We start from the raw sequence: 15,204 nt of genomic DNA, 5'->3' as shown, positions 1-15,204 counted from the left end.
ATTATGCCGAAAAATTAAAGGAATCATAAAAATGGGGTTCTTTAAAAATAGGTAAATTTTCAAGAGAGTGTAACTTCGTAAAAAATGAGATGATTCAAGAAGCATTTTAAAGCTTAATAGTAATGAGATGATGGCTGAGACTACGTCAGTCTTTATATGTCTGAACTTAATCAATGAGTTACCTAGATTTAAAAAGTTCCTCTGTGACTTTTGCTAAGTATTACGAATTACGAAATTTTTCTGTATATCCGGAATGCGGGATTTGAAGATTTGAACTTACAACCTGTCGATTATTAGTTCGTCACAACGCTTCTTACAACGTCCCATTTTATCTTTACTTTTCAAATACTTTAAATAACGATCCAACTGATTTTTTATAAATACAAATGAATATCTGTCAAATCTTACAATTTTTTAGAAACTTTGTAAAATTCTATAACATAAATTACAAATCGCACATAATTACAGTAATTTACAACTTTCGAAATAGTGACTCTTCATTTTATATAATTTATGTATTCTTTATTAATTGTTGTGCGGATTTTTTTACCAAGTTCATTCAACATTGAAGCAAAAAGCATTCTTTTGACTTTAATTGTTCACAAAATACAAACGGAATTGTTCGGTATTTATTAAAAAACGAATATAAATTTATTATCTATATTTTTATACTTTGCAATAAGCTTACTTTTGCCGACTCTTATACTAATAATTATGCTATGCGATTTGTCTGGTAATCGCAAATGCGATTGTGAAGTTACAGATACTCACAGCCATCGAGACAAACATTTGTGCATTCGTTCTGAGTTGGCATGATGACAGCAATGGCGGACTAGTGTAAAACTAACCACCACAGCGTCTTTCATGTGCATTAGTCTTGTAAGCATTCTTAAACATATCCTTTAGAGCCATTGCGTAATATTGTACAATCGATTCTGTAATCAATACAATACATTTTTTAAACGCTTATAGTACCTTATCTGTTATTATTTGAACTAATTACTTTTCTAATTAATGCAGTTCTTTTAAATATAAAATCTATAAGGAAAAGAATATTGTGATAACTACTGTAATTGTTTATTGGGATTGTATGTTATACACTTGAAATGCCATTGTAATTAAATTAAGATTTTAAATCGTTAAATGATGTAGCGCATTTAACGGTGCATAAATTATTAGTAATATGATACTACATTATACAATCATTTTTTAGAGAGAGAGAGAGAGAGAGAGAGAGAGAGAGAGAGAGAGAGAGAGAGAAAAGTTATGTTTATAAGACATTATTAAAACATAACGTACTATAAACGGACCTCGGGGATTCCTAGGAAGATTATATAGGTCAAAAGAAAATACTAAGAAAGCGAGCGCGAAGAAAGAAGAGAATCTCAAACAAATGAATGTACTTAATTCACGTTAGATACGCTTCTCAGACGTGTCTTGCAATAGAAAAAGATTGTAGCCTCGAGCAACTTGGTTAGAAATGTTTGTGTACCTTCAAGGAATTGTCATTTGTTATATTAATTTCTTAATTAATAATGGTGATAACTTTTTTATTTCATTTATATAGATTTTTATCTCTTTTTATCTTATAAAAGATAGAAAGGTTTGGTTAAAATAAAATTGAATGAACTTTTAAAAATGAATGAAGCGGTTTCTATTTCCAATAAAAATTATTTATGTATGATTAAATTAAAGTACATAAAGATATTTATTATTTTTTACGATTCAATCGTGCATTAAATAATTAGGGCCAATTCATGAGAATTTTGGCATCACACAGTAAATGATGGAAAATCAGACGACAAGGGTAGAAGTTATTGACGTTTCGTCCAAATAATTTGACGATTGACTAGTTTTGAGGAGTATGAAAACATTTCAAAAATTTCAAGCACGCGCAATCAATCGAAAATAAACAGGATTCTTTGTCGACTATTACATGCCGTAATGCTCGATGAATACGAATGTACTTGCAAACATGAATGTATGATTAGCAAAAGAATTGAAATTAATGACAAAATATTGAAAAGTGTGAATATATAAGTATATATGTATGTATATTATGTCAAATATTATGTTAACGAAGTATAGCTGAGTTATTTGAAATGTATTCACAAACAGACATACATAGCGTTGAACAAAAAAATACTCATGAGAGAGATTTATAAAATTGACTTGGATTAATAAATTAATATGTAATACATTGCAATTTTTAAGTTTTAATTATTTTATTTAATTTTCAAATTTTTTGAGAGACTTATTGCAATATTAGTCTTTCTTATGTGGCAACTATATTAATTACATTAATTATATATATATATATATATATATATATATATATAGTATGTAATTAAAATACGGTAACAAACTTCGAGACCGAATTATCCACAAAACATGAAAAAAAATTCATCCTTTGACTATATGTGCGCAAATCTACTCTCTAAATCTTTTGGAATGAAATCTTATTCCAGAAGACTCTCTGAAAATTGAGTCAGTTTTGGAAAAAAGAGTGAAAAAATTTTCACTCTTGAACAAGAGCAAATATTCATTTTTTAAGAGTGAGTTTTCATTCTTTTGGAGTGAAAGTTACTTTAAAAAATGAAATCATAAAAAAAAAGTAAGATTTGTTATTCCTTTGGAGTGAATCTTACTTTAAAAGAGTGAAAATCTGCCATTCTTGTTCAAGAGTAAAAAGTTTTCACTCTTTTTTTCAAGATTAACTCAATTTTCACTCCAAAAGATTTACAGAACACTGTTACTGGGATACAGCTCAAAATGTTTAAGTATTATGCTTGTTAGCTGCTGATCTAAATCCTCTAATATTTTTATCTGTGGAAACACTTAAAATGTGACATTATTCGCAATTGTTCCGGAAAAGAGTGTGACAGTCCATGATGGCATGTCCAAGTGTGTATTGAATTAAATGGGAGACACTTCGAACATTTATTACAATTAAAAATTAAAAATAAATTACATTAAATAATAAATATTACTTTTTTATTTTCCGCTATTAATAAACATTTTGAGCTGTATTTCAATAACAGTGAATTTGCCGACATATAAACTTTTTTTCATGTTTAATGTGAGGAGTTCGGCCCTGAAATTAATTACCTCATTTTAATTACACCCTGTATAAATAATTTTTTAATTAAAGAAATTTGAATATCAAAAAGTCTTATGATGTATTTATTTAATTATTTATATTTGTTACAACTTTACATTTGGTGCAACTGAAAGAACTGCTTATTTGAGAAAAAATTAATTCTTTAGCGATGAAACGATGCCATGGACTTAAGCACAATAAGCTAGTTCTTAGTTTATCATCAATTAACGGCTATTCAATCCTCTTTATTATGTCTCCTGTCACTTTGTTTTTTTCAAAAAAAAAAAGGTGATAAGAAATTCGAATAATACACGTAAATTGGGAAAGTACGTTACTTTCACAGCTTTTGTTATTCTAAAATTTCCTTTCGAGTATTAATCTTCTTTTCAACACTTCCTTGGTCGAAAATACGTTTCATCGTTAAAACGAAAGAAAATTTGACATTGACGAAGATAATGACGACAGGCTGCGTGTATATGTTGGCAACGCCACCAACTGATTTGATGCGTACTTAATATTTGTTCATAAATCAAAATTTAACCGCTGCCCTAAGTTTTTCAGGATTGAGAGGTATGGCTTAACAGTTCTGAATTATTTCGTTACGCACATCAGTAATTATAAATCCGTATTTTTATTAACAAAGTTTAAATATTTTAATCAAAATTATATTTATATTATAAAATTAACTAAAAGGAAGAGTATAAAACCATAGCACAAGATATTCTTTGTGATATTTAATATGTAATTAAGTTTATAAATAATTTACAGAGTGACTCTTTAATTATTTATAAACTTAATTACATATATTAAATATCACAAAGAATGTGTTGTGATTTTATGCTCTTCCTAAAAAAACAGATTTGTTATAATTATATATATTTATATTCTTTAAAGTAATTGATATTTATATTTTTTAACATAATTGATATATAAACAATAGAATTAAAACTAAGGGTAATTAGTGCGTTGTAATTATAAAATATAATATATATTTAAAGTTTCGTTATATACACAACCGAAAATATAATCGAAAATTTTAGCTAGTTTTTATTTGATATTTATCTTATCAATGTAACTTTTCTTTTCTTGTAAATAGCAGTATTTAAAATAATTAAAATTTTATGTTCGATATATTTATCTTTATTAATTAACCAATCTCTTTGTGCACAATACGTTCAAAGTGATTTTTGGCAATGCGCCACTTGTCATCACATGTTGCAGTCACTGAATAAACTGCTACAACCGAAACCTTTCTCCCTAAAATTACAAAACAGTGGAAGAAAACATATTCCATGATACAAATACTGCTTAAAAATTTAAAGTGTCTTATATGTAATCTTATTCTGAATACAACATGAGATGCCTGAAGAATTATAATGGAAATGTAAGGTATATAGTATCAAACTAAATTATTCAGTTAATAAAAGAAAAAGACATATATATGATACATAGATTTATTAGTTTTTTTCATGACTGTGATGTCAGATCTGATATATAATTATCTACCTATTTTATTAATAATATGACTATGTATAATGGATTTCATGGGTAATCGGAATGGGACATCACTCATCATAAGAATAATGTGACAATGAATTTTCTCATTATAATAAGATTGTTATATATGAGTAATTAGGAGAATTATATTGCGGCAATATTTGAAAAAGTATTCGATCAAAATATTTCTATTCTCGCTAATTATTATATTATATAAATTATTATATATAAATATATTCGGATAATATTCAAAATAAAAGCTTCTGATTCTTTTAAAAAAGTGAAAAATTTTGATCGAAATATAACCACATAGATTTTCATGCTGTAATCAGGGAAGACTAGTAGTATTGATTATTACAATAGTAACAATAGATTAATTATACAGATGAGATCCATAATAGTTCAAAAAATAAAAAATTTATCGTGTTTCTAATCAGAATTCTAAACTATTTTGTGAGAGAAAAAGAGAGAGAGAGAGAGAAATTATTATGGTTATTATAATATTCGTTGACACAAGTATTAATAATAGTTACTAATGATAATATTATATGTAATATATGTAATAATAATAGTGACAGAGATAATAGTAATATTTTAATGAGAATGATAATTCAATAAATGGAATATTAATTAATATATATATTAAACATATGATAAATAATTTTAATTAAGCAACGAGTTAATTCGATTCTTAAGTGATACTTGATGATACTTGAATGTAACAAGTTTACACTCCTAAGTAATAGAAATGTATTGTATTTACTGTACCTATATTTGTTTTCTATTCTATATTCGCATTTGAATATTACTTACCGAATATTTACACTACTCACTTATTTACGTGTTTGGCCGAAGAGTCTTCACGTACTGGCGGAACACGAAAAATGATTAACGCAGTCGACGAGCATCAATGTATGATTATTTCTTCCTGCTCTCACTCGCACTGTCGTTGTGTCGCCATATTTCTACCGGCAGTAAAACCGGCAGCAGTAAAGTACGGTGTGTTAACGTCAAGTTTACGTTATACTAGCCTTTCCGCACGAGAAATGAGAGACCCAGGAAAAGGCTGCGACGACCTCGTAACTCTATCAAGAACCGGCAACTTGGCAAGCGTTCATAGGGTTACTTTGGTGCTGAGCGCCAATATATACTTTGTGCGACGGTGGGCGTAACCACTTTTTTATAGCCCATGTCCCAAGTACAGATCCTTGGTTCCTCGTTGATCCCAACGTTCCCGGCTCTGGATATTCGAGACGGCGTGTCAATCTGCGTGACATTCAGAAATTTTCGTGCGGTTGAGCAACTTCATAAAAGTTTTCAGCGGTTATCATGATCACACGGCGAATAAAGTAACTCGATAATCGTCGCCTCTCCTTCGTAAGTCTTTCTTCAAGTCCGAGTACTTACAGGCTGATTCAGAGTATGCACGATGTGATAAAGGAATATGCTCCGAATGTTAAAAAATATGTTCTGAGCGAACTAGGAATGTATTTAATCTATTATAGGAACAATAATATCAAATCACAGTAATTTGCAATGCTGTCGATATCTTAAAATGTATGTAGCAATCAAAATCAATGAGCAACTTGCAAACGATTTTTGAATTTAGGAGGATAGATATTTTATTAATTAAATATTTGATTTCTTTTATTTTTATTTAAATTTCGCAAGATTAATATACCTAATTAAAATACGACATAAATATATTATACATTGCTATGCATTCTTATATACTAAAAATTTACTTAAAAAATTTTTTTAACCGTTCATTAAATCATTAATCAAACTAAGTTGATTATAAATCAATACGATGTTACGTGAATTTAAACTTATATAAGTATATACGAATATATCTTTATATATAACGTAACGTACAATAAAAAAATCTCAGTATTACAATTTCAATCAACTAATCTGTATATTTAAAACGATGAAATTAATCGTATCGTATTAATCGTGTTTTCTATTACTTGACATACAGACTACTTGTGTATGTATAGATATATGTTTATTTAACCTCGACCAATTCATCATTGTTATTCATCCTTTATTTATGCGAAATATGCTGGCTGCCTCGTCTGTATTGCGAAAGTATAATATACGCTTCGGACAGCGCCAAAAATAATAATCGCGGCGCGGGTGTCATCGCTTGCACAATTTTGAAAATAAAGTGCTCAAAGTGACACCACAAACTGGCCAACTTTGCTGAGCAAACAAGGTGCAGAGGTCGGCCGCGTATTACAGATGCGCGCATCTTTCCGTGCAAATGCTCGTCTTATTGCTAATACCCCATGAAACGGAACCAGCGGCGTACGAATTAAAGAGTGAAATATGTTAATGGAGTTCTCCTCTGAAGAGAGAACGAGCACGGATGGTATCTTGATTAAGGTGTCTGGCGGACGTTAGTCATTCCGGCCATCCGCTCTCCACCCGGCAGGACCGCGAAAATCTAATTTTCGCTACCAGAAACTGAAAAACCTGGGCGCTTCCACCTTCCACCCAGCGACTTTCAGCCTTCTGTTCCTGTTTTCGTGGGCGCGTCCTACGTACTCAATCTTTCACGCTTCGACGAAGACACGTGCGTCCCGCTTGCTTTCGCACCGATTGCAAAAAATGTCTATGCCTCCATTCGTAATTGAATAGTTAATATAGCGAGCTATTTTGTAGCGATCACACGATTGGTCGTTAGGTGCTCGTTATACATTCGATACACAGAATGTAACACAGGTGATATCATTAACACAGTTTTTCTCCGAAATATCACACATCATACGTGGACGGAATATTTCGAGTTATGTAAAATTAATTACGAGAGAATAAAAGAATTTAATATTAGTTATATATCAATTTAACGACAGATCGTGCTCCTGTCGTTTTAATGTCTCATACATTCAGCTTTCACTTTTCGCGCACGCGATAATAATATTGGAAAATAGTGAAAAATTCCGGCGGCATTTTAATTAAACCACGCTGCCGAATACCGCACTTCTACGGCCGGCTCTCTGTTTTATATCGCGCGAAGGATTTGATTTAATTCGCGTGAGATAATTTAGGCGACGGTCGCCGTAATTAAGAGTCTATTGCATGCTAATTGAAGATACATTAGAAATACGTACGATTAACGTTTGCTGATTGAACAGGCGTTGCTACAGTCGCACGGTAGCAGAGGCTCTGTGTAGAGGCAGAGTGCAAAATACATGATATATAACGCATCTCGAATACAGACAGCTGCGACAGCAATGCTAGAAACTGAGGAAACTGTACGGCTTCTTACGATGTCCGCGTTCGTAAATATTTCTCTTATTGCGGAAAATAAAAACTCGGCGTGTATAATTTTTTGATTTAAATCGATAGCTGGCCTATTCCAGTACCTAATCTACGCCAATCTGCTCTTCCATGCCACATGCTGGAACGTTTTATTACGATTGTTTGTACCGCGAAATAGCGCTTGTTGATTGCTTGTTAATTGGAAATATGTCGGAAGGCTATTCACGTTCAAGAGGCCAGAGGGCAAACGTATCTCAGACTCTTTAACGCCGGCAACCGCGAAGAGGCAAACGAAGCAGTTCGGAATAATATTATTGATGTTCAAGAATCTTCTCTCCACGAAATAATATTATTGATGCTTAAGAATCTCCATCCTGGTCTTCGCATCAATAAGCTTTCTCCTCTCGAAGTGCGAGACGCTGTACGTTTAAAGGTAAGGTAAATTTAAAGGTGAAATAACCGCAAGAATCATTTACGAATAATATGCGCGCTCGTTTAATTGTGCGTAAACTAAATGAAATAACCGCACGAGCAAATAATCGAGCGATTAACGTGCGTGTAATTATAGACATATTTCTTGTTCATCACTTTTTTATCAACAAGTACAACTATTCGTAAGCAAATGCTTTTTTCGATATCAAAGAAAGTTCAATATAATTTATCACGTGATAATTTACGTTTTTATGTTTTCATTTTTAATTCACGATTGATGTATATCAATAAGATACGCATACATAAATGTAATATTTATAATAATATTTTATAAAAATTGCCATGGGCTTTTTATTTTCATTATACATGTATATAGTCGCAGAACTCTTTTGCAAGAGCATTCTTTTCTTTTTCAAATGCGCGATCTGACTTTTAAATTAATCTCACTGCTGTGTTTTATCGTTTATAGGCATGTTATGCCTGTATTGCGTATTCGCAAGCCATCATTTTTATGCGAAAATGCACAAGTCTGCTACTAATAAGCGTACCTTGGACTTCCATCGAAAATACGATTCTTGCCGTAAAGAGTTAGAGACAGCTGCTGGCTTTTTATTGATCGTTAAAAATCTTTGCCCGTATCTTACATTGATCGAGGGATCAGTAATAATTTGTCAATGTATCGATAAAGGAAATCGACAAATTCCTAGTTTAAAGATCTCCACTGATTCGATAATCGTGCGATGTAGAAAATATTCTATCACCATTATCATCGGAATGCCAGAAATTTGAAGGGTCGTAAAATCCACTCTCGTATCGAAATAAAAATCCTGTGTTTTGTGTGTGTGTGTGTGTGTGTTTATGAGAATCCTATTAGCATCCGATTCCATGGACGCATCTTCCGGCTGCCGATCGAAGATATCGCGTAAAGTCGTTTGATGGCTCAGCCACTCGCTATAAAACAGTACGTTCTCAAACCAGGCGTATAAAATAAATCGCAGAACATCTCTTTTTTACGGCGTGATAATTTTTGAATCCGATGCGATATCGGTTGCGCGAAACGCACAACTTTCGTAATCCACCGCGAAATTCAAAAGTTCCATCAAAGAAAGTACATTAGCTTAACCCGTTTGTTATTATAAAATTCGGAATGGCTTGTAATAATTTTGCTACTTAACAAATATATTACAATATTTTATGAATATTATTTTGTCTTGTCTGTTTCATGTATGAATAATAAAATCAAATTTGACAATTGTTGTGAATGATTTCTTTTAGTGATACATTATGTTAATCTTATGCTAATTTATCTATTATTATACATATAATAGAATGAACATTACAGTTATACACTATGATACTAGTGCTTGAAAGAATTTTTTCTATTTGATTATTATATAATTCAGTCTGTGCATGCAAGAATTACGTATATTCCTTATGATTAGAAATTTTAACAAAAGAGTAGATATATATTTGCAAATCAGCAGTTTCAACTCTCAATTCTGTATTAAGAATTTAGAAAACGTTTACTGCTGTAAAGATTGTATACACAACGGCATTCATACATGATAAATCGTCTTGTATACAAAAGAGATTATGATACTCTGAGAGTGTGGTGATTTTTCATAAGGAGGGTTTGCAGCCACCCTTTACAGCTACCACATCGGATATGAGCAAAGTTTCGTTCAAGTTCAAGCGTGAAGAACTTTTCAAGTTTCTTTGCTACCTCCTTCCTCTGACCGTCCAACAGAGGGATTTTAAGATTATAAGTTTCGGACTCGGCAGATTTTAATTCAAGAGTGTAATAAATATCTTCGTAACTAAATTGTGAGGGTGTTAATCGTTTCTGTCATAACTATAGTTTGCGCAGCCCTCACCAAATAAATCAGTTGTATAGTTTTAGGTAAGTAGTTACAAACACGAAGGTAAAGTGAAAAGAAATTATGATAAAAACGTAAAATTAAATTGGGAGACTACGTTAAACAATATCTCGTTTAATAAAAAGATAGAAATTTAATAAAATTTATTGTGAAGGAATTTTACATGAAGAAATAATAGAACAGAGGCTCTTTATGCGGAGTACATACATTAAAGATGTAAACGATTTCGATAAAATTTGCAATATTCCTGACAGCATGATTTCTATTCGACTTCCTAGGTATATTCCGTAAACGCGCCACGCTATTTCATCGAGTATATTAGATTCGATAAAGATAATACAATCACGTGTGTGAACATAGTAGACTAACGGATTAGCAGACAAATTGCTAATTTATTCTCCGAACACGCTCCGTGCTTGAAGACGTGGACGGCGGCGGACACGTGATCTCAAAAGGTTACGGCAACGCAAGCTGGATTAGATTGTCTAATGGTAAGCAGAATCGTGCCTCGAGGCGCGAAAACGATATCGTCGTTAATATTAATTCATTGTAGCATTGCGCGCTCATGCTCAGGCGAAATTTGCATTCCGTTCCGGTATCAGGAAATCGTTGTTGGGGCATGCAGAAATAATCGTCACGTACTAATGGCAGCTATCAACTACGTATCCTAGGCGTATCCTATGGATAGCTTAGCAACAGGTATGCATGGCGGAAGTCGAGGTTGAATATCGATTACATATCTTGAGAATGTCTTCTTGAAGATTCTTCACTCTTGTCTCTTTAACGTACGCGTACATAATATTATATATTTTGGAAGACACATATATAAAAGATTATAAAATACCTTTCAGATCTTATAAGATGGTATTACGTAACTGTCTAACTGTGACTCTCGTGAAGATAGATGATATTAGATAATTGCGTATATACGACAGGTTTGGATAGCATATAATATTATTATGCCAACTTTCGCACAAATATGATTTTATGAGCTACAAATTATTCTCTAATACATGATTTGACATAAGCAAGAGAACCGCGTTACGTGAACTATTTCTCAGAAACACGGGTATGTATTTAATCAAAGTCGGTATCTTGGAACAAGATATCTCCATTTTCCACACTTTTTATTTCTTCTGAATAGATGACCTATTAAGACATACTTATATAAAGGAACTACGATTGAATGCTCGTGCACTTAGCCATGGAGACTGTGCTTGAAAAGTTATTCTTGGGAAATATATATAACTAAATATGCATTTTAAATATCAACTTTTTTTTCAAATATATATATAAATACATACATAAATTCGTACAAAAATAGCGAGTTTATCTTTATTGTGAAAACTGTTAAACAGTCTCATTTATTCTTTAAATATAAAAAGTTATGCAAATTTGCTTCGGATCAATCAACTTTGCTTGGGAAGAATAGTAATATTTTCTATCAGAGGTGCAAAACGAATTCAATTTTTTTTGATGCAATCAACTCTACCCAAGTAACCAAGAGTTGCTATTAAATTTAGGATTCTTTCTATTTCCACGCTTTATTTATTGCACGCTATCGCTGCATTTCCTCATCTGACATTTCCGATGCATTCCGATGCGTTCTGTATTATTAGCATGGAGTATACTCGGCGGCTGCCATGCCTTTAAGCCGCCATTCGCATCGGGAATAACGCAGAACCGTAGTACGTCGGTTATGGTAATGCATCGCTGTTTAACATATGCGGCACTGGCAGCCAGCACGTATAACAACGGCTTTATCATTAAAGGTAACACGCCTCGCGTCGACCCTACGACCAATCGAACGGAGAACAGAACGAGAGGTAACGCATTTATCGTTATGCCTACATGAGAATCGTATCCCAAACGTGGACAGGCACACATACTCGCGGTACTAAAGCTATCGAACGTAGCAACTGCAACTGCATAGGTAATGCAAAACGACGTTTCTTAAGTACCTACTCGGCCACTCGAACATAAACGCGACATCGCACACAGCTTCTCCGCTCTGCGTATTCCTGCGAGAATTTCGACGCCATGTACAGCGCGGAATTACACAAAACGAATTTCCTTTTTATCCGCGAGCATAAAACCTCGATTTCTACTCGATTTTACGCCGATTGCCTCTCGATCATCTTTAGCGATACGTATAAAACGATTAGGATGTTCGCTGAAGAATTCTCAGCGGAGCGACGCGGTCGGAGATACGTTTGAGACCGCCATCGCATCCGTGCGACGTATTTTTTTTTTCTTTTTTTTTACGTCGCTTCCTATTTCTTCCCCCACAGCGTCCGCTTTTACGAGCGATATTTTATGCGCGCTGCCGCGTGCAACGTCGTATACCGGCGGGCGCCTCCGATATGGCGCGCGGGCCGAGCAAACCTGGGCATTAACCAGGGTAACGATATATACGCGCGAAGTGTCCATTTTTGTGCGGATTAGCGCGAGGTGTAAACGACTCGAAGCACGCGCCGGCGTCGCTGTAACGCCGGCGAACGCGTAATTAGTATTTTGCAAATTACACAGCCGGAGGGTTCCGCACCTTGCGCTCCGCGGTGTGGACAGGCCATAACTCCGGGCGTTAACGAGCCAGTCCCGCGGCAGTTTCCATGGCTATTTGCATCGTGTCCTTCTTACGAGGCTCTCTACCTCGTCTCGCCGTCTTTTTTTCCCCTTTCGACGTATCGTGAGTACGCGCGCCTTTATGACGCATCGGATGCTCCTAACGAAGTGATACTCGGCCAGCTTTTAATTAATAGGACGGCTGGGCGTTGATCAAACGCTCCGGAGCTGCTGGTCGTGCTGTTTATCGAACAAACGAGCTTATTCAGTGCCACAGAGACTCGTGCGCAAATGTCTACCATGGGATACTGCGCTTGGTTGTTAATGAAAGCATTATATTCGTTATATGCCCGTACGCCAGCATAATTTATGGAAATGGGAAATCGTTCGTCGTGGAACTTCTTTAATCCTCGTTGTGGTGTTCTCTTTGCCGATTCGTTTCTATGCCCGATATATATAGTAACAGATTTATGTAGTAATTGTTCGAAATAGTTTGCTTTCGAGCATCGCTGCGTATTGTCGAAACATGTCATCGAAACATTTCTTGACAACGACATTCAATTAACACGTTGAAACAACGTTAGGAAACATTTCACGTGGTTCATGTTATATCGTTTCTTTAAATTGCAAGTGATTTATATTTACCATTTTTTTTTACACAAAAGAATGATTTATATTGTATATTATTGTATAATATATATATATATTTATTATATAATGAAGTCAAACGGCAAAAGAGCGTTTTAATTTTTAAACCAGTATTCATACACTGAGAAAAATACGTAACAATTTATTTGTGGGATATAATGTTTATTTTATTAAAATAAATTTTCATTTAATTTTGGCGAAATAAAATTTTCTATTTGTCCTAGTAAATAAACTATCTATTTTATGTTTTTACAATTAATTAAACAAAAATAAAAATATATTTCACAGAAATATATATTCTGTCATCGTAGTCAAATATAACTAATAAATGTAAAAAAAATATCACAAATTACTTTTATTTGCTTCTGAATATTTCGACTTTTTTTTCTCAGTGTGGTCATTTAAGTAATGTCTTAAATAATATTTTATTACGATTCTGTTGGCTGATTCATAGTTGACTCCTATATTTAAGACTATCTTAAGTACAATCTTCAAGGTGTCATGAACAAATCAGAAAGTCATATTAGCCTTAAGACATTATTTAAGACAGTCTTAAAATATTATGAATACCGCTTTGTGATTAGCTTATGACATTTTAAGACGATTTTGAATATAAGAATCGATAAATACCAGCTTTAAGTAGTTTATATGCAGGGCTGGACATATATTTGAAATATTTTTACATGAAAAACACACAAAATATTTTGTATTTCAAATACTAACATTGATAATCAACCTTATTATTTGAATTACAAGATACAAAAAGCTTACAATCTTTCAATTTTACATACAAAATACGTAATACTTTTATTTTTATATGTTAACATGAAATACAAAATGTAATTGTCTTACCAATACTATTTTCCATGTAAAAATTTCAAATACATACCCAGCCCTGCTTATATCATATGTATAATATGTAAAAATAGAATTGAAGAGATTAAAGTAAATTTATAGATGAACCATCTCGATATGTGATATCGTCATTGCAGAGAATCGTTTTGCAATAATTTCTGATTTCACTTGATCGCATAGAACGTTTCTCCAACTCGACGTATCTTCATGACCGCATATCAGCGAGGAGATATATGACATTTATCCATCTCGCCAATCACACGTTTAGAATTATCGCCGGCATAACGTAGGCTGGTCAGTCAGCAACTCGCAGTCGGCGAGCGTATTACGTTCCTCACGGGACGAAGTCGTGCACAATAAACACGTGATTCGCGTCACAGTGGAATTCACGAGCGCGGGGCTGGCGCGTCGATCGAAAGCTCAAACAGAGCCGCGATCGTAGATCTCCCGGAGGGCAAACCTTCGCGCTGTCACTCTCTCTGACTGCGTGCATGCATGGCTGCGTGGCTGCATGGATGTAAGCTCGTGGACGCAAATGCGTACGCAAATAATACGCGTATGCGGCTTGCCGGCTACGAAATTGGCACCTTTCACGCCGCGCCAGCAGAAACAGAGTGGGACGCGGATGACGTACGTGTTTACACCGATACCCGTGTAATTATGGGTTTATTGAAAATGATGCATCGCCGCAACATATTTCGCCTTTGTGGCGAGTACCTTTTTTCCCTGGTGCTTGTACAGAAAGCCAGGTTCATGACGACATCAGAATTCACATTTATTATACAGAAGCGATTATAACGAAACTTAACAACAAAAGAGCATAAAACCACGATATTCTTTGTGATATTTAATATATAATTACGTTAATAAATAATTTAGACGTTTTGACCACAATCTGACCATCTTCAGTAAAATTACGAATATCCATAAAACATAGAATTTATATAAATCTAACATTAAATT

At 33.6% G+C, this 15,204-nt stretch overlaps 1 protein-coding gene and 1 long non-coding RNA gene across 2 annotated transcripts in view; one reads left to right on the top strand and one right to left on the bottom strand.

Annotated features, from left to right (window-relative positions):
- Window positions 1-7,013, bottom strand: part of LOC105144967 (uncharacterized) — a 30,264-nt gene extending 23,251 nt beyond the window's left edge. Inside the window, exons 1-2 of the long non-coding RNA XR_846011.2 lie at window positions 5,431-7,013; window positions 772-935 (exon numbers count right to left, since the gene is read on the bottom strand). This is a non-coding gene — a long non-coding RNA (uncharacterized LOC105144967). The remainder of the gene's footprint in view (window positions 1-771; window positions 936-5,430) is intronic.
- The window catches only part of MESR6 (misexpression suppressor of ras 6), a 697,505-nt gene that overhangs the window by 266,549 nt on the left and 415,752 nt on the right, over window positions 1-15,204 (top strand). The gene's annotated exons all lie outside the window — the stretch shown is intronic.

This window comes from Acromyrmex echinatior, chromosome 3, assembly GCF_024713525.1.
Source record: "Acromyrmex echinatior isolate Ae372 chromosome 3, ASM2471352v2, whole genome shotgun sequence".
NCBI classification, from domain to species: Eukaryota; Metazoa; Arthropoda; class Insecta; order Hymenoptera; family Formicidae; genus Acromyrmex; species Acromyrmex echinatior.
The sequence above is the reverse complement of the archived record's forward strand: the minus strand, read 5'-3'. Positions and strand labels throughout refer to the sequence as shown.